The sequence below is a fragment of the Plectropomus leopardus genome, chromosome 1, assembly GCF_026936395.1.
Source record: "Plectropomus leopardus strain MGB_pleo_1.0 chromosome 1, ASM2693639v1, whole genome shotgun sequence".
Classification (NCBI taxonomy): Eukaryota; Metazoa; Chordata; class Actinopteri; order Perciformes; family Serranidae; genus Plectropomus; species Plectropomus leopardus.
Window position 1 is genome coordinate 2012080 of NC_142176.1, and position 25685 is coordinate 2037764.

General features: G+C 39.9%; 1 long non-coding RNA gene across 2 annotated transcripts in view; it reads right to left on the minus strand.

The window, feature by feature from the left end:
- Nucleotides 1-559: 559 nt before the first annotated feature.
- Nucleotides 560-25685, minus strand: part of LOC121942372 (uncharacterized) — a 44530-nt gene continuing 19404 nt past the window's right edge. For both annotated transcript variants that reach the window (XR_015777382.1, XR_006105802.2), the window contains 3 exons: nucleotides 22960-23138; nucleotides 4475-4621; nucleotides 560-1197 (listed from right to left, as the gene is read on the minus strand). This is a non-coding gene — a long non-coding RNA (uncharacterized LOC121942372). The remainder of the gene's footprint in view (nucleotides 1198-4474; nucleotides 4622-22959; nucleotides 23139-25685) is intronic.

Below are 25685 nucleotides of genomic sequence, written 5' to 3' on the forward strand. Positions count from 1 at the left end.
GCTGTGAAAGCGTCACAGTTACAGACTCTTTTTTTACCCTCTCTGACATATTTACATTATATACTGACAACCTGCAGATAACGAGATATTTAACAGATAATGAGATATTTAACAGCATGACTGACGTCTGCTCCAAGAACCAAACTATACATTTTATTACAGGGAAATGAAAATATGCAAATCCAACAAAACCTAAATGTCATTAAAAATGCAATACCTCAAACCTCAAAATGAGCATTTATGCTTTTACTATGTGTCACTTCCTCTTATCTCCTGCGTTACGAAATCTGCAGCGAGTGAATTTTGGAGCAGCTGAGCTGCAGATGATCAGCTGTAATCTGATCTCCATATAACGCAAAATATATTTATTTACTTCTGCTGCAAGTTTAGTTCAAATGTTTGAGCTGTTGAGTCGTTTCTTTTTTATCGTTTTTATTAGTTCCCTTTGTACCAATGAAGAGTTATACTTAAATTTTGTTGTACAGCTGTTTAATGACAATAAAGTTTCATGTTCACATATAGCTATAACAGAAAATAGTTTTTAGCAAAATTTGGTGGAACCCCTGATGTAATGTGAAAATGTATTATTTATGTTACTGTCTGTGTCCTTTTTATTTTTTAAATAATAATTTAAATATTTGTATTGTTTTATGTGTTGACATTTTGTTGATTTATTATTACTTATTATTTTATGTGTATAATGTCAGTTTTTTTGGTGCTGTAATGTATGTTTGTGTTCTTGTTTGTCTGACTTATTTTGAACATATTTTTTGTTCAATAAAGTTGAAAAAACAACTTTCGGTCACTAGACAAATCAAAAGGCTGGAGTCTATCAACGTATCACTACAGTCTGTAAGAAGAAAATATTTATCATTTTATTGAGCCGTGCTGCATCCAGACGGACATAAGCAAATAAACAGCGGTCGAGCAAAATCTTTATCTATTGATCGATTATATAACTCGTCTTCTCGGGGCAGGAAATGTTTAACGCTGCCTTCCTCCTTATCACTTCATCATCAGTCTGACGAGTTCTCAATAAGCTTGAGCTTTTGTTTAAAGCGTCACACAAGCCAAACACAACAAATCTGCTGATTAAAAGACAATAAAGCACAATGAATGTGCACGTCTGCATTAATGCTGCGCTTCAGACGACCTCAAAATTAAGATTCAGGATCCAGTTTGTCATTTTTCTTGTTTCTGCAAACACAAAAAAGACAAAATGCTGTTATCGCAACAGAAAAGAACAAAAAAATATATGTTAAAATAACTACACACAGACAACTCAAATATTTCTGACACAAGAAAAAGAAAAATATGAAGCGCCACCTTAAAGTCAGTTCTCTTATTTGTAAAAATCCATTTACCCCGACACCACGATGAAGCAGTCCCCTGACATCTCACGGCTATGGCAGCGACCATGTATGGAGTCTATTTTGTGCAAAAATAATCAAACAAAACACAAATAATTTGTTTTTAAGTTATGAGTTTTACATCAGAGATGGCTTTTTTTTCGTGTTCAGTGAGTTATTCTCTCTCAAAATCATATTTTTGTTTGTCGAGGCTTTCGGGTGATATGTGAAGACTGGTGTTCAGGTACTGCCAGCTCTCGTTGGTGTCATGAACACGGCTCCCACACTAAGAGCTACAAGCTAAAAACATGACGACAGTGTCGTTTTTCAAAACAACTTGGCACGTCGGGGCTTCGGGACACTCAGATTACTGCAAATGAGCAGTATTGAGACTTTTAATGGTTTTATTATATATTTTTTTTAACGTTTGAATCCTGGTCGCCCTTTGCTTCGAGTGTTTGCGAGATGATCGCAACGCCGTGAAACTCCGGCAGTGTTTTATGAACTAAAAAACTTCACCTGCCTTTCCTTCGGCATGAGAGTGAGTGGTTAACGACTGATTTTCATTTTTGGGTGAACTTTTCCTTGAAGAGACGCTGTGCATATTCACACATGAAGAGCAGCGTAACTTCACAGAGTATTTCAGAAGCTAAAAGCTTAGTTTCGTTTGCTCTGTCAAGTTTATAACTGCAGTTTGCTGTGACATCAATGCTCTCACTGCATTACATCCAACAGAAAGACGCTGGCCTTTGCTGAATCCATTATGTTAATTGTGGTGCACCTGGCTTTTAAAGCGAATTGAGATGAAACTCTGATTGGTTGAATTCATGTTACACCCAAAACGTACCTATGATTATTTAAGGGCCTTTTGTGCCTTACTTTGAGCCTTGATTATGAACGTTTTAACTAGAAAAAGGGGAGTTGGACATGAAAAATAATGATCATTATTGTTGTTTTTATTTTATGTTTTTTCATTTTCACATTTATATTAAGTTTTCGTAATCCGTAAAACTGAACGCACTTGCTCTGTGCACTTTAAAGAACGTGCTAGAAATCATTTAGATCAGGCCCACAGACATAAGGCACACTGACACCTCCTGCAACAAAGCAAATATTTCCCAAAATGTCAAACTATTCCTTTACAGCAACACCAGTGACCGCAGCATTTAGTAAGGAAACCCAAACTGTACATGCAAAAAGCAAAAAAAAAAGGAATGAAATCCACTTCCTCATCTAGTTCTGCAAAAAGTGTTTCACTTCACCAAATGAAAAAGATAAATACAATAAAATGTCCCGAAAACAGAACTGAAAAAGCAATTATTTCGAGGTTAGGGGGATTTTTAATATCTCCAGATAATGACAGGTTGGCAATAAACATATTAATTTATTTATGCTCTTATTTGGCTTTTAGTATCCTGAAGGGTCCGTGCTGCAGATTCCAAAGATGGATTTCATATCTTTCCTTCGTTAATCACACACTCCTCAAACTAATTGTTATCAGGTGGCTAATTTAGGAGCAGCATATCTGGCAGAAGCTGGAGGCTGTCAGTATTTTTTTTTTTTGGAGAGGTGCAGGTAATATCATCAGGTTGAACACAACTCCTATTTCAAATTCCATGTGGGGACTTTACATGTACAGATTTAGTGCACCATCATTGCTGTTACACCATCATTACAGAGTCTGACTCAGGCGGATTAAAAATACAGAAACGTTTCTTCTGTCAGGATTTACAGTGAGTATCACATGCTGATGCAGTGTCGGAGCTGAGGTCATGCCAGCAGTGTCACATGTTTCCTTTAGAAATTAATCCTGTGCTTAGAAAGAACTGAGTCATGTTTCGGAGGGGGAGATAACACAGTTGGATTCGGAGGCTCCTCTGTGGTATCGTACGGTGACATCCTGTGTTTTTGGCTCATTCACCTCCATGAAACGTTTTCACAAACCCTCCAGCGATGCTTTTACTAATTACACTCAGCTGTCTGCAGCTTCAGATAACGCGCAGCATTTACAACAATCACACAGAGATGATGACAGGCGTTCACAGCTGTTATTAATCCTGCAGAAGGTAAAAGCAGAACTGTATGACTAAACTGTGAACAATAACTGAAGCAACAAACATACTCAGGTGTTTATAGTCATGTTACGGCTGAACAGATGGCTGAGTGGGTTAGTTGGTCCAGACTGAAATGTCTCAGCAGCTGTTGGATGCATCGTTACAGTAATTGTGTAGTCGAAAGCAACATTACATTGTCTGTAATTTCAATTAAAAACTTTTGAGTAGGCCAACTTCTCCTATAGCTGCCAATCTCCTTCTCCTATAGTTCCCGGTTAGAGAAAGGCTGAAAATAAGCTCATGTGCTTGTGGCCCCGGGCCCCCAAAACATTACATCTGCCCCTGGTAATAACAATGAGAGCTCAGCGCGAGCGGATGAGACACGGAGCGATGCGTCCTGGTGTTTCTAAATAATTCATCCAAAGTCTGATTAAAGCTGAAACTAACACAAAGTCGTCTGTAGAGTCTAAAGAAGTCACTCTCACCTCTGCAGATGTGTCTGTTTCAGAGCTGTGGCTGTCAAACACTCAGCTGATCTACAGTAAAGTCATTCGCTGCATTTGGTTCTCCGCGGCGCTTTTCCCATTATCATTGGCTGTTCGTGTTGCTCAGCCCTAATTGTGATTACGCTGACAATAGCATTTAGCTTACAAATTTACAGAGCAGCCAGCATGGCTTCAGACTCTTCAGTCTTCACTGTTAATCGCACATTTAACCTTATGAGTTTTTATCAGACCTCAAGATCTATAGTCCTCTACATGCATGGAAGAGAAAGACAAATCTAAAAAACTGGCATCCAGATTTGTCCTAAACATAAAACTTATAGAGAAAGGAAACTTTGAAATCAACGTAGTCATCATTACAAAGCTGATGTGTCATGCAGTGAGAGTCAGCAACAATCAGCATTTTGATGTAAAATCTTACAGCAGCGTAATTCGACATACAAAGCCAATCACATGAGGCCAAACTGCAAGAGCAAGAAAAACTGTGCTGATGGAAAAGGTCGAGAGCATCATGAGAACATTTGGCAAAGAAAACAAAGAGGAAGACAGGTCACAAGTTGAAACTAACCAGCAGGGACGTGACAGCAAAGGAGAGAGTTGAGAAACAGTGACAGCAGCGAATTACTCAGGACTACAGTCCTAAACCTCAAACTTCTGAAACTGTGGCCGTATTCTCCAGCTGGTCTAAGACTCCCTCTGCTGGCTGCTCTGTGATCTGTAAAATCAAATAAAAAGATTAACACTTTGACTCAGGCAGAAAACAGAGAATGAATTTAACATTTAACAGTTTAACAAGATAATAAATCACATTTAAACATAACGGATACTTTTATTTTGTGAGAACATTCAAGAATGAAGAAGACTGAACTGATCTGGCTACAGGTCATCACTAATTATTTTTCAGTTGGTTGTTTCATGTTGATTTTTGGGAAAGATAGTTAAGAATAGTATTTGATTGTTTTTATTTTTTTTTGTTAGTTGGTTGATTAATTGGTGAATTAATATTTTTCATCTTTGATTACTATTGTTAATGTAGTTGTATCTTTGAATTTCCATTTACATTATTATTTTTATTTTTTGTTCACATATTTATTTTATTGATTACTATTATTATTAATTTTCATGACTGTTTCTTTCTGCTGTAATGCTCTGTTGTCTTGGACTCCATGAAGACTCACTTGTCGCCTAGGCGTCAGCTAATGGGGATCCTGATAACAAACAATAAACTTATCATATCTGGTCTGAGGCTGTTTTCATGGTTAAGGCCTCTTAGTTCCACTAGGCAGGTTTCCATTAACTCTCAAATTGTGCAAATTTAAATTGCAAATATAAAATATGCCTAATTGAAACATGTCAATTTAAAAAAAAAAACTCCATTATCAATTGCAAAACAATTGTTTCACTCACATGAGGTGGTATTTCAGGGGATTCGAAAAAGCCACATTTTGCAAAACTGCAATGGCTAAAACTGACTTAAAAACACTTTTTGTCTTTTCTAGGTCACATGATGCTGTGAGGTCACATGATGCTGTGAGGTCACATGATGCTGTGAGGTCACACAATGCTGTGTGTATGTGCTTGTCAGTATGAACTGGCTCCCTCATGATGCAGCAGGACATAAATCTGAGAAACTTTTGAATCCACAATTCCTCTGTGAAATCGTGGATCAGCTCCCAGAAATCCCTCATATGTGTCCGCTCCCACGTATAAGGGGCTCGCCTTTTCATCGTGGCTCCATAACACGCCTGCGTGGCCTTGGATTGGAAATAATGACGGCTAATGCGGTGGCTGCAAAAGAAATAAAGCTGCTGATGTTTTGAACATCCATCGCCATGGTTACTGGGATGTTATCACCAGAGGAGAAGTGGCAGAGCATCACTCAGTGGAAAGAGAGTCATTGCACAATTGTGTTTTATCGACATTTTGAAAATATTGCTGAAGTTTTGCACAAATCTGTAAAGGAAAACCGCCTATTTATGTACGCCATCTGCAGAAAATCTATCAAAAGAGGAAAATGGGGCGAGGCAGGATGCACATGTGAGCGGCAGATGACTTCTCTTTTTAACTTCAGGAATGTGGTGGGTAAAAAAGGTTTTTGTGACAATGTTTTTGTAATGCCTTTCTTATTCTTCTTTTCCTACTTTTTTTTTTTTTTACTATTTTTCGCTAATTTCTTGCTAATTTTGGGATTCTTTGCCATTTTCCTACCTTTTTGAAAGACATCATGCCAATTTGCTCAGGTCTCAAAGGGTTAAAGCTGCTGAATGCCTGAAAATTCTGTCATCATAAAGAGGATTGAGATGCAATAGTATTTCAAACAGGAATAACTTTTGGACAGTTTCTGCTCAAAGGCATTCATGGCGTTGCGCTCGGTTACATAAGTAGCTGTGTGAGGAATGAAAAGGAGACCCTGAGACAGAAGTTCAGACCCACAGGGCTCCCCTGCAGCTCACAGATGGAGACGGAAAACACCAGTCGTCTCCGGATCAAGTCTGGCGTGGGACCTTTAGGTGGATCTCTTTCTCCCACATAACATGTCTCAGTCATAGAATAAAGGTATAAAAACTCTCCCCAAAAATACACGTATTTGCTTACATAATACTGCTCTCCCCTGTACACCTGGTCAATCTCATTCTGATGTTGAAAGAGGCAGACGGAGGGGGTTTCAGACGCTTTTTGATGATTCAACAAGCACCTCATTTGAAGCATACTGATGCCTTAATGCTCTGCTGGAGAAAATCCCTGAAACCATCAGAGCGGAGGCTGTTAGCAGCAAATCGATACCCATGTTTTTAGAATAAAACTGTATTTTCAACTTTCAAGTGGAATTTCTGTAAAAATGACAAACAAGACTATTTACCAAAATGCTTCACTAACCCTTTACACACAGAGATGGCGCTATAGAGCTGCTTTGAAGTCCCTTTGTTACATCTCCTTTGCATTTTTACACAGAACCAACCATGATGGCAGCATCATGTTGCTTAAGCGTTTGATTTAAGACAGTATGCTGGCATCACGGAAACAATTGTGTCCAGTTTTCTAAATTAGTCAGCTAAATTTTGTTGTGTGTCCTCATTTCCTCATTTTGGAAGATAGTGAAATATACCTGCTCTGTGCTGACAGAGCTCCACCTGCGACGGACTCACGTGTTTGTGTTCTGGTACAGAAACGGCTCGACTGAGTCAATAAACTCGTTAATAACCGTTGGGTAAAATGATCATTCCTGTTACTGTGTGTGTGACAGGTGCAGCAGAAAGATCACAAACAATAAAATGACATTTCTCCTGCGCAAAAAAAAAAAAAAAATCTGAATCCCTACCCAATTAATGAATCCTCAAAAAGCTGAATATTTGGATCCAGCCCAAATGCTAACAGCTGCTTTTTAAATTTCCTATGGTGGGACACACACATAATGAGCTGTCAAAACGTCACACCAGTCCCAACAATGATCCTGTCACATTAACCAAAAAAATAGAAAGTGAATATTCCACTAATAATCCCGTTTACTTGCAGCTAGGCATACTCGGAGTAATGTGCCCGAAGATGTCGTTTATCACGTCAAAATATAGAAAAAAACTGAACGGCTGGAGCTGCGTTTGCTATTTTGCTGCACTGCATTAAATTAGGATTTTATATAGTTTTGTATTAAGTCTTGAAAAGGTCGGTGTTGTGATATTTGTGCGTATCCAAAAACCTGTTGATACCCAAGTCTTTCATTATGTTCAAAATTAGACGCAGTTGGTTTGCTGTTCATTCTTTACTGCTGTCTTTTCATAATGCTATATGTTTTTAAAATTTTCTTACACCGATCTGTGTAGTTTCTTTTTTTTAACCAATACATACTAAAATGTTGCCTTGTGTGTTTTTTACTGATGCTTTCTGTTTGCACTAACCATTTGCTGCTGTAATGCTGCAAATGTCCCTGTTGTGGGTCGAAAATGATTATCGTATCGTATCGTATCGTATCGTATCGTATCGTGCATACAACACACAGAGCTGACCATAAACGGAGGCCATGTGTCACAAACTGCAGTAAACCAAAGTTAGATGCATAATTTGAATGCCCTGCACGTCCAGAGAATGCTCCTAAAACCCAACTAATACCGGATTATCCTGCATGTCTTATCATAAAATTGCTCCATTCAGAATGAGGCCCAATTTGTTGTATTGTCACATTTGGAATAATAGTAGAATATTGTGCATGTAACAAAAAAGTTTTTTTTAAAAGAAATTAATTGTTCATTTAAAATAAAAATACTGGTGTTAATGTATTGTATATTTCTTGAGTGGCTGTCCTCTCCGTCTTTGTTCGTTTCTCTCTTTTAACACAGCAAACATTCTGCAATAATTGCATCAATCCGTTTGCCTTCCAGTGTCACAGCTTATCATGAATTATTTATGAATGGAGTTCTTTATCTCAAATTGTAAGTTATTCAGCATCCAAACTTAAAAAAAAAACTCCTGCAGAGCTTGTTGAATTCGCACAATACAATCAGCTCTCCGGCACTAACCCCTCCGCCGCGTGGTGATTCTGCCTGGAAGCAGGTGTTGGAGCATCTTGTGTGAAACGAAGGGAACGATAACAGATGGTCCGACGTGAGGAGCCATTGATCGGGCCTCAAGCGCAAACATGAAAGCAGATCATTCATGGACTGGTATTGGATTTTATCTGTTCCTGGTATTGATCTTTTTATAGCAAAAAGGGCGCAGACTTTGTGTGACTCCTGCCTGTTTACACGGCTATAAAAAGACCACCTGCACCACAAATAGTTCAAAGGAGGACTTTTTTTTGTCACTTGTGCACTCAGGCTTAAAACTGAACGCTGTGTGGTTAGATTCATTTATCTTGTCAAAGCTGATGAGTCATAAACTTCCCCTTTTATGCACAAAATCACTGCATCTCCTGACAGTTAGACACCCCTTTGTCTCACACATTTCTCGTCTTTAGATTGTCAAACACCCGAAACTTTTAATCAGTACAATGTTTTTCCTCCGATGTGCTAATGATAATGACGCTGTAATTTGCAGTTTGTGTGCTTCTTGCAGCGTTTCTCGCTGAATTGCTCAGGAAATCAAAGTGCCTAAAAGCCCCTCCACGAGTCCTTGTTAGCTCTTTAGCACACAAAAAAAAACACCATTAGGAAAACGAGTCGTACATATAAACTGCCACCTTACACACTGAGTTCTATTAAAAGAAACAGAGCCGAGGCTGAGGGATAATTAGACCGGCAAACTGCATCTAATTAAAAATCCATTATAAAAGGTCAGAAATCTTCATCTGTTTCCTCTCTGAATACCTTGTTGAGTCGTACCTGTCTGTGTCAATGCATAGAAAACACAGCTGCAGCCATGAGGAGACGCACATTTTGGATTCTGGTCCAAACTTAAAGGGACACTTCAGATTTTTCTGAAGTGTGGCTGAGAGACTTTGTGTAGTCGGTGTATCACATGCAGCAGCTGGCAGGCGCTGTAAAGGTTGCCTCGAGGAAAAAGAGCGGTACAGTGTGTGGATTTACGCCAAATACTGCAATCATCGCATTAGTCTCAACCATAGACTGCAAATAAAGACGGACGACATGACAGGTCCCCAAAAGTGTAACTTTTTAATCTGGATCGCCCCCTGGTGGCTGACTGCAGTATAGGTCATAAAGCCCGCCCCTCCATGCTAGTGTATGAGACATAGGCCAAACTAAAAACTCAAAGTACCACTGGTAAACCTCTCTGCTACATTCAAGGATAACAAGACATATTTCTTAAAAAAATTGGCGACTTGTCTTAGTTCATTTACCATATAAAATTACAGACTTAAAACAGAGGGGTGGATTAACTTTTAGTGTAAACTCCATCTCATAAAACATGGACTGTAATATGTAAATTACATATTTTTTACTTTCCGAGCCTATTTTTCTTTTACAAAAACTAATAACACTAGAATTTTGTTGATCTGTTTTTTATGTGTCACACCAGTTTTGCAACTTATGTTGGGAAATATTGTTAAAATTAATAAAATGAATTAAAAAAAAACAAACAAAAACTTCAAAGTACATGCCAAATTAATTTTTCCCAAAGATGGTTTCTGTCACTGAAGGCAGTTCTCATCACCCTGATGTTTGTTCAAGTGAACATTTTTGTGATAAGTTTTTAAATGAGTTATTAAATTATACAAAAGGGGACAATTTTTTGTGATTTTACAAGGAAACATTTTTGAGATTTTTTTTTTTTGCTGATTTTAGAAGAAAACTTTTTGCAGGTTTTTAAAAATATTTCTGACTTTTTTTTTTGGCTATTTTTAAAGAAAATATGGCGTTTATAATAATAAAAAGAATAATAATGATAACAACAATATTATTATGGACAGAATTTCTAGGCGCAGCCAGGGTGTTGAGGGGGTCCGGTTTGGTGACCTCAGGATTAGGTCTCTGCTCTTTGCAGACGATGTGGTCCTGTTGGCTTCATCAGGCCGTGACCTTCAGCTCTCACTGGATCGGTTCGCAGCCGAGTGTGAAGCGGCCGGATGAGAATAAGCACCTCCAAATCCGAGGCCATGGTTCTCCGCCGGAAAAGGGTGGAGTGCCCCCTCCGGATCGGGGACGAAGTCCTGCCCCAAGTGGAGGAGTTTAAGTACCTCGGGGTCTTGTTCACGAGTGAGGGAAGGATGGAGCGGGAGATCGACAGGCGGATCGCTGCAGCGTCTGCAGTAATGCGGACTCTGCACCGGTCTGTCGTGGTGAAGAGGGAGCTGAGCCGAAAGGCAAAGCTCTCGATTTACCGGTCGATCTTCGTTCCTACCCTCACCTATGGTCACGAGCTTTGGGTAGTGACCGAAAGAACAAGATCGCGGGTACAAGCGGCCGAAATGAGTTTCCTCCGTAGGGTGGCTGGGCTCTCCCTTAGAGATAGGGTGAGAAGCTCGGTCATCCGGGAGGAGCTCGGAGTAGAGCCGCTGCTCCTCCGTGGTGAGAGGAGCCAGATGAGGTGGCTCGGGCATCTAATTAGGATGCCTCCAGGATGCCTCCCTGGTGAGGTGTTCAGGACACGTCCCACCGGTAGGAGGCCCCGGGGAAGACCCAGGACATGCTGGAGAGACTATGTCTCACCACGGGGTCCCCCAGGAAGAGCTGGACGAAGTGGCCGGGGAGAGGGAAGTCTGGGCTTCCCTGCTTGGGCTGCTGCCCCCGCGACCCGACTCCGGATAAGCGGAAGAAAATGGATGGATAACAATAATGGCAATTTTTGAGGAAAACGTGTCTTCCAAACCCGCCTACAGCCCCCCAACCGCCATAGGAGAAATTTGGAGTGAGCTTCTGTAAATGTTTGATCACTGAGTCTTCCCATTGCAGTTTTGCGACATATGGCTTTTTTAAAATGCTTGGAACACCACCTCAGGCGAGCGTAAAAACTTTTTTTGCAATATGCATATTTTATATTCACACATTTTCAATTCGCACCATTTGAGGGTTAATGGAAACCCGCCTACTGTGAGCATGTTGAGCGTTTAGCCGCTGAGCCGAAATAAATCAGAAACTGCTTCATTCGGTTCATACGGTTGTTATCTGAGGTCAGAAGTCAGCTCGGCTTCAGTCTTTCTCTGAATACCTCGTTGAGTCGTACCTGTCCAGAGCTCAGAAACACAGCTGCAGTCGTCCCCACGAGGAGACACAGCGAATTTTGGATTCCGACCCACACTTAAGAGAAACATTCAGCCCTCTATATTACAGCGCCGGCCAACTGTGTCCACATTCATTTGAAATTCATTGGTTTGTGAAGGAGGTGGATGTGTCATTATGTGAAAGTGCTCTTTGCTTTCTCGCTCTCCTGCTTTCTTTCATTTTCTATCTAATGCCGCATTTTCTCTCCTCTCTCTGTCGGCCCGCCCCTCGGCTCTATAAATACTTAAATGTGACTCATTGTACTTTTAGGTAATCTTCACAAAAAGCAGCAACAATCAACCTAAAGTAAATATCGACAGAAAGCACAAAAAATATGTTTTGGGCTTTTTTTTACGCTGGGGCTCAGATTTGAAGATGCAATCTCTTCATTCACATTTTAAAGATTTCTTTTGGCTCATTTTCTTTCATCGAATACTCCACAGACACCTCGGTGTGTGTGAGAGGACTCCTTCAGAAATCTGCATCTTTCTGCTCGAGTCATTCGCTGCTGAAAAGTTCATTCACTGACTTGTTACATGTAATGAAGCCAGCCTGCGGGTGCACGCTGCGTTTTTAACCAACAAACCTGCACGGAAAAAAAGCCACTAGAAGTGATTCGCTCACAATGAAGATCCTTTAAAAGTGCATCATTTCCTGATTTACTCTAAAACATTCAAAGAGGGTTTTCTTTTATCACGTAAAGAGCAAAAAGAATAACTTCTTTTATGGAAAATCAATTCTAAAGCCGGATACGAGCGACTCTGTGAGGCTTTATTTAGGCTCAGCAGCTAAATGCCTAAAATGCTCACAGAAGACGAGTTTCCATTAAGATAAGATAATCCTTTATTAGTCCCGCTGTGGGGAAAAACACAAACCCTCAAATCACATAAATTTAAAGTGTGACTATAAAACACGATTAATGGAAACACAACAATTTGAAACAAAACTCCTATTTATTGCAAAAAAGTTTTTACATTCACATAATGTGGTTTTTCAGGCAATTCGTAAAAGCCATATTATGCAAAACTGCAATGAAAAGACTCAAACATTTACAGAAGCTCACGCCAAATTACCCCTATGTGAACTTATAACCTACAGCGCTAGTGGGGAGCTGTAGGCAATAATCAAATATATATATATATAAACACCATGTTTATAACAATAAACACCATGTTTTCTTTAAAAATTGCCAAAAATAAAATAATCCAATTTTTTTCAAAAACCACAAAAAATAAATAAATTGTCAAAATGTTTCCTTCAAAAATTGCAAATATTTGTTAAGAAATGTTTTTTTTTTCAAAATTTCAATTTCCATTCAGTTTTCTTTAAAAATTGGTGGTAAAAATAAACACAAAATAAAGCAATTTAAAGTTGTATGCTCCTTCCCAAAGCCAAAATAAAAAAGCCAAAAAAACTATGTCATGCCTCCATTTGCATCACGCTGTCCTTCTAATAAATAACAAAGTCCCTCAGTTATATTTAAACATTCAGTTATAATACTGTTGTGAATTCAATATATTCTAAAATAATATATATTTTAAAAAGCTATTATAAAGCAGTGAAAAAAAATGATAAGAAGCAGAGAGTGTATGGTCACTAAAATTTGCCCCAAAGTCATGAAAAATTTAGGGAAATGTATTGGTAAAAATGTGTATGAACCCTGAAAATTTCACAGAAATCCATCCAATAACTGTTGAGATAATTCAGTGAGAATCTGAAGTGTCGGACTGACAGGAGGCGTCTCTACAGCAGCGCTGCTGGAGGCTAAAAAAAGCACTGAGCAAGAAAATATGAGAATAAGCACATCAGGCATCCGCCAATAACAGCCTTAAAAACAGTCTGAAGAGTGATTTTACAGAAAAAGAACAGCTCAGAGAGACAATATGTCCTGGCACGAAACAAACAAAATGCTCATAAAGAGTGTTAACAACTGCAGCCGAGTGATGAAATACACACTTCGGTGTCATCAAACAGCTGTCGGTGAGGCAGCGGCGAACATGTTCACACGCCTCGGTGTGAGAGACTGTCTCTACGTTTACACGCACACTTTAGTCCAGCTATGGTTACATCTCGATTAGGACGTTTAGCCGGACTCCTGTCCTTGTCCCGGTATATAAGCAGCGGGGGAGCATCCATTTATCGATGAAGTCTGTCCGACTCCTCCACTTTCAGCTCGCTGCTATAAACCGATATTATTGATACAGTCTGTGATGCTGACCCAATCACAGTCACAGCTGTTTATTTGCAATAACCTCGGGGTAGAAAAACGTGGCGTCACGCACACATACTCCAACAGTGCTGAGCAACTTCTGCCTTCACTGATTAGTCTGATGTCACGTAAAAAAATCAATATCAGTTTAAGTGTTTGCTATATTTAGAATTAGGGGTCAACAGATTATTGGCCCAGATTACTGGGGCTAATATTTGGCATTTTATTTGAATGATCACAGATAACATTAATTTTATAAAAAAAAGTGCAAAGAAAATTTCAGCAAGGGAGCATCTTTTTCTCTGTAAAAAAATTTTTTTATTTAAATTTTCACTTGACTTTATAAAAAAAGTTGCTGGGAACTTGCAGTATTTGATATTGAAAGTCTCAGTTTTGATTTAACATTTGCTGAAAAAGTTTTGTGTTGGAGTTACAAATAATAAATCCTAAATATTGACAGAAAGATTTTCATTTTTACTGTAAATGCATGTCGGTTCCAAATATCGGTTATCAGTCTCACAAACTACTAATAATCGGTATCAGCCCTGAAAAAACGATATTTCTCGACCCCAGATGCAAACAGTATATTTCAATAGTGTCCAAAAATATAAAATCTAAACGTGGCAGCAGATGTTTAACCGTGGCGGGCTGCCACGAATAAGTGAATGTGAGGGAAACCCTGAAGTCTCTGCGTTATGATGGACAACAACTATTCAAAACTGTCAGACTTCAGTCAGACTATCATGTTTACGTGTATTTTTAAAGTCCCGTTTTAGTCGCACTGATGTTTTCTGACATCATGTAAACATACTGAGTGAGTACATGAGGCTTGCCTGTTGCCTGTTTTTTTTAAAAAAAAATGCTTAAAACATGTTTTAATGGGAAAGCTTTTCATTTTGATGACTGATTTGTATGTGATATGGAAATGTTGTGTTTTATTTCCTTCCGCTTTGTTTTGCCTCAGCGTGCATTATTATCTTAGCTCCTAACGCAGTTTTTATCGTAACTGTATATTTCTTTGTTTTATTCTTGTTTCACCTTGTGAAGCATCTTGTAATTTTGTTTGTTTTTTTTTTAGTTTTTTAAAGAAAACATTTGGTGATTTATTTTTTCTTTTTTGGGTGATTCTTGAAAAAAGCATTTTGGCTTTTTTTGGTGATTTTTTAAAATAATATGGTGTTTTTATTATTATTATTATTAAATGCAGAGTCATGCAGTTCTGGACAGTCGGAGGAGTGAGAGCGTGAGAATATGTCTGAATTTATTCGTGACTGCTCTCTGTCTCTGATCAGACTTCATAACCCAAAACAAACGTCTCCGTGTCAATCAATCAGCACGTTTGAGTCATCACGGCCGTCAATTAGCGTTCAGGGTTACAGCTCGGAGACGGACTGACGTGCTCCTCACTCACGCTGAATCGAAAATGTATGGATCTCCAGAAGTGCCATTAAAAATCTAATCAGTGGTGTTAGGACGATGGGACATGACAGACAGGAGGACAGATGGGAGGACAGACGTCCCCTCCGTGTCTTCATGGAGATAAATCAACAGTCAGTTTCCTCCCTCATCCTCACGTGTCAGCGGCGGTCGATCAGGCATCACAGATACAGACTTTGTTCTCAGATTTGCCTCGGCGATAAAGACGCTTCTTCTTCACGACGTTAATTAAATATGACGCCTGAAACAACGAGCGACGATGAGAGGTTGTTAAATGAAGTGGTGCTTTCCTGCAACGACCGCACAGATATGACAGCCAAGTGTGAAAAATTAGAGCTAATTGGTCTCCATGCCAACGCACCGAGTCCTGGGAGATAAAATAATTGACTTCATGAAGACAGGGAGACACACACACACACACACACACACACACACACACACACACACACACACACACACACACACACACACACACACACACACACACACACACGTGCGCAGCAGGTTACAGGTTCACTTTGCAAAAGAAGATTGTTATTTAACCCTTTGAAACCTGATGATGTCACTTTCCTTGTGCTGCTTTCAGACGCCTTTCACAAGTTCTTTAACCTTTGAACCCCGAGCACGTTGGTGCGACTTTTTTCACAAACATGGCAAAAAAGTGATTAGCAATTTGGTTAATTAAAAAAAAAGTTTCACAAATTGAAAGAAATTAGTAGATAAAATTATTTTTTTATAAAAAAAATTTTATTAGAAAATTATTTTTGAAAGCTAGGGGGAAAAAAGAAAAGCTAGGGAAATAAATTATATATATATATATGAATGTTTTTATAATTATCGTAATTATGTATTTAAAATTACATCACCAACTTATTTTACTTACATACTAATTTCTTGTGTTTATGTTTATTATCATTTTAAAGAAACTTGTTCTGTTCTGGTCATTTTTGTATTATAATAAAACATTATTTTTTCCCTTTTCTAAAAATTATCATTAATTATCAGTAGTAGCATACTTGCCGTCGTGGGTGGATGTTAAAAGTATAAGTAATGCATATTTGCAAATAACTTTTTTTTATTTTCATGGATACAACTTTTATATACAAATATAAAAGGACGTTTGTGGATAATAAAATATTTAAACCACTGAAATGTGATTTCTTTCAAAAACATGGCAATCAGCAACTTTGTATGAATTTTCCACAAATTACAAAAAAAATAAAAAATGTTTAAAAAATTAAAAGGTGACCAGTAAATGACCTAAAATATCAAGAAAACTATATTCATGATTATTAGAGTTATATTAAAAATTAGATTACAAAAATATTACTATTATTATTTCTATTTTTTCAGGTAATCTTGAAAATCTCTTCTTTATTCTCTTTTTCTGTTTTTTTTTTCTTGCTTTTTGACTCATTTCTTGTCAAGTTGCTCATTGCCTTCTCGTTTTTAAAAGAAATCAGGACAGTTTGCTCAGGTTTCAAAGGGTTAACCTGATATAATAACATCGGAGTGAGACGTTACAGCAGACAGAGGACGGACTGAGTGTCAGCTGGAGACGAGCGAGAGCAGAAATAAAACAAATTTTTGTTTTTTTGCTAAATTTCCGCCTGCCTCTCCTCTCGAGTGTGAGGTCTCATCTCCACAAGAGGTGTCGAATAAAGTGTGAAAACTCCTCAACGCTGCGACACGAGGACACGCAGAGACGAGCAACACAGACGGACGGACAGAGGGACAGAGGGGGGGACGGTCAGCGAGACAGAGGGGATGATGGGGGACAGATTCATCAAAGAGAGGATTTATTGAAAAGTGATTGACAGGCAGAGAGAAAGACAGTAACACACACACAGATACCATACACACGCAGACACACACACACACATCCCCTCTCTCTCTCTCTCTCTCACACTCACACACAGACAAGATACACATGCAGACACACACACAAACACACACACACACACAGACAACATACACATGCAGACACACACACACACACACACACACACACACACACACACACACACACAGACAACATACACATGCAGACACACACATACATACACACACACACACACACACACACAGACAACATACACATGCAGACACACACATACATACACACACACACACACACACCCTCTCTCTCTCTCACTCACACACACACACACACACACACACACACACACACAGACAAGATACACATGCAGACACACACACACACACACCCTCTCTCACTCCCTCTCACACAGATACCATACACACACAGACACACACACACATAACACACACACACACACAACCCCTCTCTCTCTCACACTCACACACAGATAACACACATGCAGACACACACACACACACACACACACACACACACACACACACACACACACACACACACACACACACACAGCTGTATCTGAGAGGTAGACACTCTGAAATCCACATCTTGTTTCCATGGCGACCAAATGAATCCTTGTTCAGATCAAATCCTTTTTCCAGTCCAAACCAGTCGGCTCTTCACGAATGGACTGGAGTGTGTGTGTGTGTGTGTGTGTGTGTGTGTGTATGTGCGTGTGTGTGTGTATGTGTGTGTGTGTGTGTGTGTGTGTGCTTTGACAAAAACATACTCAGATAAAAACTATCACAAACCAGAAAGTCAAAGTTTTAGCGTCCAGAGAGAAACTCAGAGCAGACTGACGTTTCGGTCTGTCCGCGGCGTTGAGCTGCGGCGTAAATATTCCTGACTCCCAGAGGAAGTTAGTTTCCTTAAAGTGGTGAAAAAAGTACTCACGTCTTTCACTCAAAGCTCCAGAGCGAAGGATTCACGAGGTATTATTTCATCCTCTTCTTCTGTTTTATTGATTTATAAATGATCTTATTCTATTTTAGTTTCAGAATTATCGTTTAGCGTGTTACTATCTAATTTTATTATATTTTACTGATTTATCTTTTAGTGTTTTATTATCTTATTTTAGCATATTTTACTGAGTTATCTTTTATTATTTTATTTTATTGTATTTTATATTGTTTAATATTATATTATTTTAACACATACAACAACATATATATAAATATATAAATTTAAAAAAGGTGATGAAAGATGAAGTGAATTGTTACATCACAAACACACACACACACACACACACACACATATATATAAATATAAATTATAAGGAAAAATGTCCAGAAAACTATATTATTATTATTATTATAACCACATATTTAAACTTAGGTTGCAGAAAACATATATACATATATTAGTTTGAATTTCAAGGATCTTTTCTGTTTGTTTTTTACATTTTTCTTTTTTTCTTCAGGTGACTGTTCCTTTATTCAGAGTATTTATTTTATTTTACAAATTCCCTGCAAATTTCTGGGGCCATGTCTTGTAGAGTCGTTCATTGCTTTCTACCCGTGTTTTTGAAAGAAATCGATGTGCTCAGGTCTGAAAGGGTTAACTCTAAATCGTATCAGTGATGGATTCCAGCACTGCTGAATGTCGCAGGGTGAGCCTCGTTATTTCTTCTCCAGCAGACACGTCGAGACTGTGTGTGTTTTCCTGCAGCTCAGAGCTCCCCAGTTTAATCTGCACTGGAGCTGATGGGTTTCACTGGTGAAAAAAAATCAAAAACTTCAGCTGGAGTACGTGGGGTTAAAAAAAGGTGCAGGGCACAACGTAAATGAAAGCACTAGCAGCTGCGGCTCGTGCCGGCTTTCAGGTGGGTATCAGAGCGGTTGTAACGCGAGCGCTCGCAGGTACAGCGGCGCTCCGCGGCCTGGGAGCCGCTCCGGCTCACCTCTGCAGCGGCGGCGCTCAGCTGCGCTCTGCGTCGCTCTAATGAGGGCGGGATTTCATCCATCACCGCCTGAAAAACAGCCTCAAAGAGGAAATTCCATTAAATCTGGGCCAGCTGGCGCGATGTACGGAGAAATGAAGTCGTGACTCTGCCGGTCTCATTAATAAAAATATATGAAAATAAAATAAGGTTGCAGATATTTATTGGCACTGTCGGCTCATTGTTTGGGTGTTGCTAATATTAAGATGTATATTTTGGAGGGAGGTTGGTTTTTTACACCGAATTTACAGACGGTTCAAAGCCACATTACACGTCCGTCTGCTCTCATTATCTGCTCATATTTTCAGCTTTGAAATGGATTGGAGCCGGGGGCCGGAGACCAGAGACCAGAGACCAGGGGCCAGGGGCCAGAGACCAGGGGCCGGGGGCCGGAGACCAGAGACCAGGGGCCAGAGACCAGAGACCAGGGGCCAGGGGCCAGGGGCCAGGGGCCAGAGACCAGGGGCCAGGGGCCAGAGACCAGGGGCCAGGGGCCAGGGGCCAGAGACCAAGGGCCAAAGGCCAGGGGCCAGAGACCAGGGGCCGGGGGCCGGAGACCAGAGACCAGGGGCCAGAGACCAGAGACCAGAGACCAGGGGCCAGGGGCCAGGGGCCAGGGACCAGGGGCCAGGGGCCAGAGACCAGGGGCCAGGGGCCAGAGACCAGAGACCAGGGGCCAGGGGCCAGGGGCCAGAGACCAGGGGCCAAAGGCCAGGGGCCAGGGGCCAGGGGAAGGGGGCCAGAGTCCAGTCACAGCAGCCCTATTCAGGTTTCTAGAACATTTTTTAGGATTTTAGGATGTTTCTTACATTTTCTGACATTTGTAAGATTTTAAGATTTCTAGGATTTTAGGACGTCTCTAGGACTTTAGGACATTTGTAACATTTTGGGACATCTGAAGGATTTTAAGATGTTTCTTGGATTTTAGGATGTTTCTTGGAATTTGGGACAGTATAGGATTTGAGGGCATGTATACGATTTTAGGACATATCCGGGATTTTAGGACATTTTTTAAGGATGTTTCTAGAATTAAGGACATTTTGAAGATTTTAGGACATTTGTAGGATTTTAGGATGTTTCTAGAATTTTAGGACATTTCTAGAATTTTAGGACATTTCTCCGATTTTCGGACATTAGGTCCCTATTTGGGGCCTAAGCTGAGTATCACTGCTGTAACACATGTACCAAACTGTGCACAGCCAGCAAAGAACGAGAGAGCATTTTACTGGATGACACTTTTTCTTGGCATCTTTAAAGTAAAAGTCAGAATAATGTCACCAAAAGGACAATGGACTTTTACTCTCAGAAACAGAGACACAAAGAGGTGAAGGAGTCAGAGGAACCGCAAACTCTGGACTACACAAACCGCCAACAAGTGGCAGAGTGCTACATTTCTGCCAAACTTACTTCATGTTAAACTGTAAAAAAACAAAACGTTTGTTGGTCCATGGGTGCAGAGTGAGGAGCTGGTGGTGGGCGGATTACCTGCAGGTCAGGTGTGATATCGGTGTCAGATTTAGCCCCGAGCTGAGCAGCTCATTAGCATCGTCTCTCCTAACAGGCCTGCACACCAATCGATGTTCCAGGCAATTACTTTTAAAAGAAAAAGACTTAACGACCTGAAGTGCTGCTTCACTAAATTAGAGAGGGAGTGGATGATAATTATTCTGGTCATTACTTTATGTGGATTAATAAACGTGTGTGTGTGAAGTCGGAGATAAAAGACGTTTGGGTGCCAAGGCCGGGGCAGTCGGGCGGCTCGTGATCTGCATCACTTCAAGATCTGCTGAGAACGTGAACTTTCTGAGGTTAAAACATCTTAAAGGAGGAAACAAATTTGCCTCTTGTACTTTCGCTTCAGTTTGTGATTTCATCATTTCCCAGAAAAACATTAAACGTGCACAAGGACACGAGCGCGAGATGAAGGAAAAAAAACATAAGAAATATCAGCAGCTGTAACAACACCATCATCATATATGAGGAAGAGTGTTCATCAACTTCAGCCTCAGCATCACCAGAGAGCTATATATATATATATATATTAGGGATGTAACAATTCACTCAACTCACGATTCGACACGATTCACGATACTGGGTTCATGGTACAATTTTCTCACGATTACAGAAAAATTATGACTGAATGATTATGACAACAATTTTACAAAATACTGTATTTTCTCTTCGTTTCTATATTAAATCCCTCATTATTTCTGAGGTATAAATACAAAACACAAACAATGCAATAAATGCATTTCTGGACATTGAGGAGTTGGTCTTTTCTCAGTCGTGGTGATCAGTTGGCTCTATCTTTGGCTCTTGTACTCGTTTGGGTGAGCGGGGTTGCAGCTTGTCAGCGTGTTTTGGCCGTGTAGTTTTTTGGGTTTTTTTGGCCGTGCCGTCGTCGTTAAGGAGTAACATGCGTAGGCGGATCGGGCTGGAGCTCCTCACTGTGATGCTGGTTCACATGTTGCATCATCTTAGTTGTACTATTTGTGTAGTTCAACACCCTCCGTCGATATTTGCTGTTTTGTCTTTGTTCTCGCATTTACTGTTTTCTGACTTGAGGAAGCTCAAATGCGGCCGCACTTCGATTTGAAACTGGAGGGAGCATCTTCTATTTCAGTATCGCCTGAGTCTTTGCTTTGTCTCATTTACGTTGGCGAGCTGTCTCTTGTCTCGGACATGATCATTGAAACGTAGTGACGTGACGCGTCAAGAAAGCAAAGTCAAAAGTAGATTACACACTCTGCTTTTAAAAAAGAGTATCGCCGTTCATTTTGCATTTCACTGATTCAAATCAGATATTTTTTTTATTGATTTTAAACTGCCTCCGATGCAGCATTACATCCCTAATATTTATATAAATATACATACACACACAAACACATTGCAGGTGACACTGAGTGCATATAATTTGGAAAATGTCACATAAACAGGTGAATGAAATGACGTATGAATCGGTGTCTGAATGTTCAGAACATCTCAAGGACAAAAAACAGCAGAAAGAAATGATGATGTTTACGAGCTCCTTCTCGCCTCTTGCAACTAAACAAAAATTGGCAAAAACAGTGGAGCAGAGATATTTCCTCTTAAAGCAACAAGTGGAAAGTAAACCCTGCTGCCATGACCTGGATCACTGTCCAAAACAGCTGCCAAGAACAGCGTCTCCTCCCAGGACAGGTACAGGACGCCGTGTCCCGAGACACGCCCACAGCGTGCTGCTGTGTCAGAGAGAAATACTGAAGTGCAAACTTGTTGCTCACAGTTTGTCCTTGATTTCAGACGGATAAAGACGACAAAAGACGGTTCTTATTTTCAACCAGAAACCGCTGATTTTGCCTCTGAAATAAAAGCAGGTAGATTTTATCTCCTTGTAGCAACAAACTCAGTCATCAACAGATATTTTAAAGGGCACCTCACCGCAAAACCAAAAATACATGTTTTTCTCTTGTACTGGCGTCTTCTTCTCACGGGTCATGCTCCGCGTCAGTCTCAACCGTTTTGGTGTGAGCTGTTGAGTTTTCATCTACAGAGATGTCTACCTTCTCTCTATGCTTTTCATGTTATTTATCACAATATACATCAAATCACTATTTCTGTCAAGCTTAAAGGTCCCTTTGACTATCTTACGGTTAATTTTGGTCTGGATGCTTATTTTCTGTCAGACACTGAACATGACAAATATACTGTAGAACAGGAAACATTGCTACGCTCTCTGCTGGTATACTGCACATAATAAACCTTTTTTTTTTCTTTTAAACAAGTCATCGCTGAATTTCCTGCCAGTACACTGCCACGTTTTACCAAGATATTACCGTATTTACAGCTAATATACTTTTTTTTTTTTTAAACCAAGAAATCGCTGCGTTTCCAGCCTTTCAATGAAGAAACAAAAACAAAATACCGGTATCACTCTTACCTGCGCCATGCAAGCCACTTTATGGAGAACTGACATGTTGGTCTTAGTGGTAAACCTCGTCACGAGTCTTTTTTTCTCAGCAGCAGCTTGAGGAGTTTCAATCACGGATGGATATTGATCTGTTGATCTGATCAGAGCTGATCAGAGCTGATGGGATGGATGGATAAGAGGAGCAGCTGCTGCAGACAGAAAGCAGATAGAAACGTTTAGACCCAGCGACCCAGATTACCCATAAGTTGGGTTAGTGTTTCACTTTCACCGCCCCTGATGTTTTGCTGCACCGTCTGTACCCAGAGTACACTCTGAGCTCCGACAGTGTGATGCAATTTATACAAAAACTAGGGGTCAACAGATTACTGTCCTGGCAAATTATTGGAGCCGATATTTGGCATTTTGCTGATTATCTGTATCAGCATTTTATTCCAATGACTGTCAATAAAATCAATTAATTAAAAAGTGTAAAGAAAGGGTCAGCGTGGGAGGAACTTTTACTTTGTAGGGAGCTGGTTTGTATTTATTCAGTTTTATTTAAAGTTTCAGTTTTGATAAAACATTTTCTAAAGGCTTTTTAACAAAGTTTTGTGGTTGAGTTTATTATATTCCAAATTATAAATAGTGACAGATTTTTTTATTTCTATTGTAAATGCATACTGGTTCTGAATATCAGTTATCAGTCTCATTAACTACTGATAATTGGTGTTGGCATCGGCCCTGAAAAACCAATATCAGTCAACCCCAAACGCAAACAGTATATCCCAACTGCACTCCAAATGAATGTTCCAGCTCCAAAAATATAAAATCAAAATGTGGCGGCAGATATTTAACTGTGGTGGAGCATCACAGATAAATGAATGTGTGGGAAACCCTGAAGACTCTGCATTGGACAACTTTTTGGGCGAGAGGCTCAGCAAACCTCCCATCTTCCCTCATTATAAGATATCATATTTCTGGGGAAACTTTTCTGGGAGGAATTTTCCTTGAACTGTCATGACACAATAACTCCTGAAGATTTGAGCTTTCAGAGTCGTATCAATGCACAAGAAGCATCCACAACATCATGTTCTGTTATACCACAGTGGACAAACGTTACAACTCATGTCCAATTATTTCTGAAATCGCTTGGTTTTAGCGGTCACTGCCTGATTTATTTTTCTGGGATGTTTTTCCAAATCGCTCTAAATGACTGCAGACAGCTTGCCGAACGCCGAGCAGGAGTCATGATCAACACGTCTCATTTCTGAGCTGTTTGACACTGATGGAAATAATCACGTCTCCAACATTCTCATTTTCCTGAGCTCACCTGATGCAACTCTCCCCGCCTCTGACTTCTCCCCACCACAGCGCGTATGAATAATTTATCTACATTAACACGGGAAAATCATCCCGTCAGATTACTCTGGAAACAGGCCAAAGGTGTGATGAGAGCTGCCTGTTGCCGGCTGCTCCGTAACGAAAAGTTTTATCCTTATTTACCCTCTGTAAGAAGATGTGAGTGATGGATGTGTCTGACAGTGAGAATACACTGAAGCAGGAAGCTCCAAAAGATAATTAATGGACCTGAACGTTATATAGACAGATGTTTTCATAGTCCAGTTGCCAGAAGAAAATGTTGGCATTGTACAATTCTGCAAACCACAAATGCGTTAAATTTGCACGTTTCATCATATCGTATTAATGTTTTTAAAGTGGTATAATATCTGAGCTGACTTTGTCATCAGGAGGTGGAGGTGATGGTGGACGTTGTGACGGCGAGGAGAGACCGGTTTGCTTTAGAAGGGAAAGCAGAGAGGGCGAGTTTGAAGAATTAAGTTGGTAATTTCTCACTCTGAGAGATAAGTTGGGCCCTCTCTTTGGCTTTTTGTACTTGTTTGGGCGAGTGGGTTTGCAGCTTGTCAGTGTGGTTTGGCTGTGTAGTTTTTGGGGGGGTTTTTGGCCGTGTGGTTGTTGTGAAGGAGTAACATGCGTAGGCGGGGCTGACTGGAGCGCCTTACTATGATGCCGGCTCACATGCTGCATCATGTTAGTTGTACTATTTGTGTAGTTAAACACCCTTTTGCAATATTTGCAGACTGTGATCTTCTTGCCTTTTTTCGCCAACTCGATTACTGCAAAGCACTTTTTTACTGGGTTACCAAAAACTTCAGCTGACCCAAACCTCTGCAGCTCGGCCATTAACCAGAACCAAGAGGAGAGAAACATCGGTCCAGTTTTAGCTGCTCTGCACTGACTGATTTTAAGGTCCTCCACCTAAGGACCAAGTTACATCGCTGACTCTCTTGTTCCTTACTCGCCTTCACGAACACTGCAATCATCTGCAGCTGGTTTATTGGAGTTTCCCAAAAACAGCCAAAAGAAAATTGGGGATGAAGAGTTTGTCAGTTACGCCCCAAAGCTCTGAGCACACTGCCTATAGATATCAGAGAGGCCGCCTCGCTAAATATTTTTAAAAGAAAACTAAAAACGTATCTCTTCCCTTTAGCCTTTACTTTGCTCTGATTCAGCTGCTTTGCAGGCTGATTTGCACTTGCATACTGCTGCACATCTTTAAGATGTTGTATTTTCCTTATTGTATGCATTTTATATACACTATTTTATGCTTATTTTATTAATAATGTCAGTGGGTTATATTTTATTTAATTTTATTTTCCATTTTCTGTTATGCATTATGTGCACTAAATTCTTAGCCTTATTTTTTCTCACTTTTACTTGTATTAAGTGGATTTTAT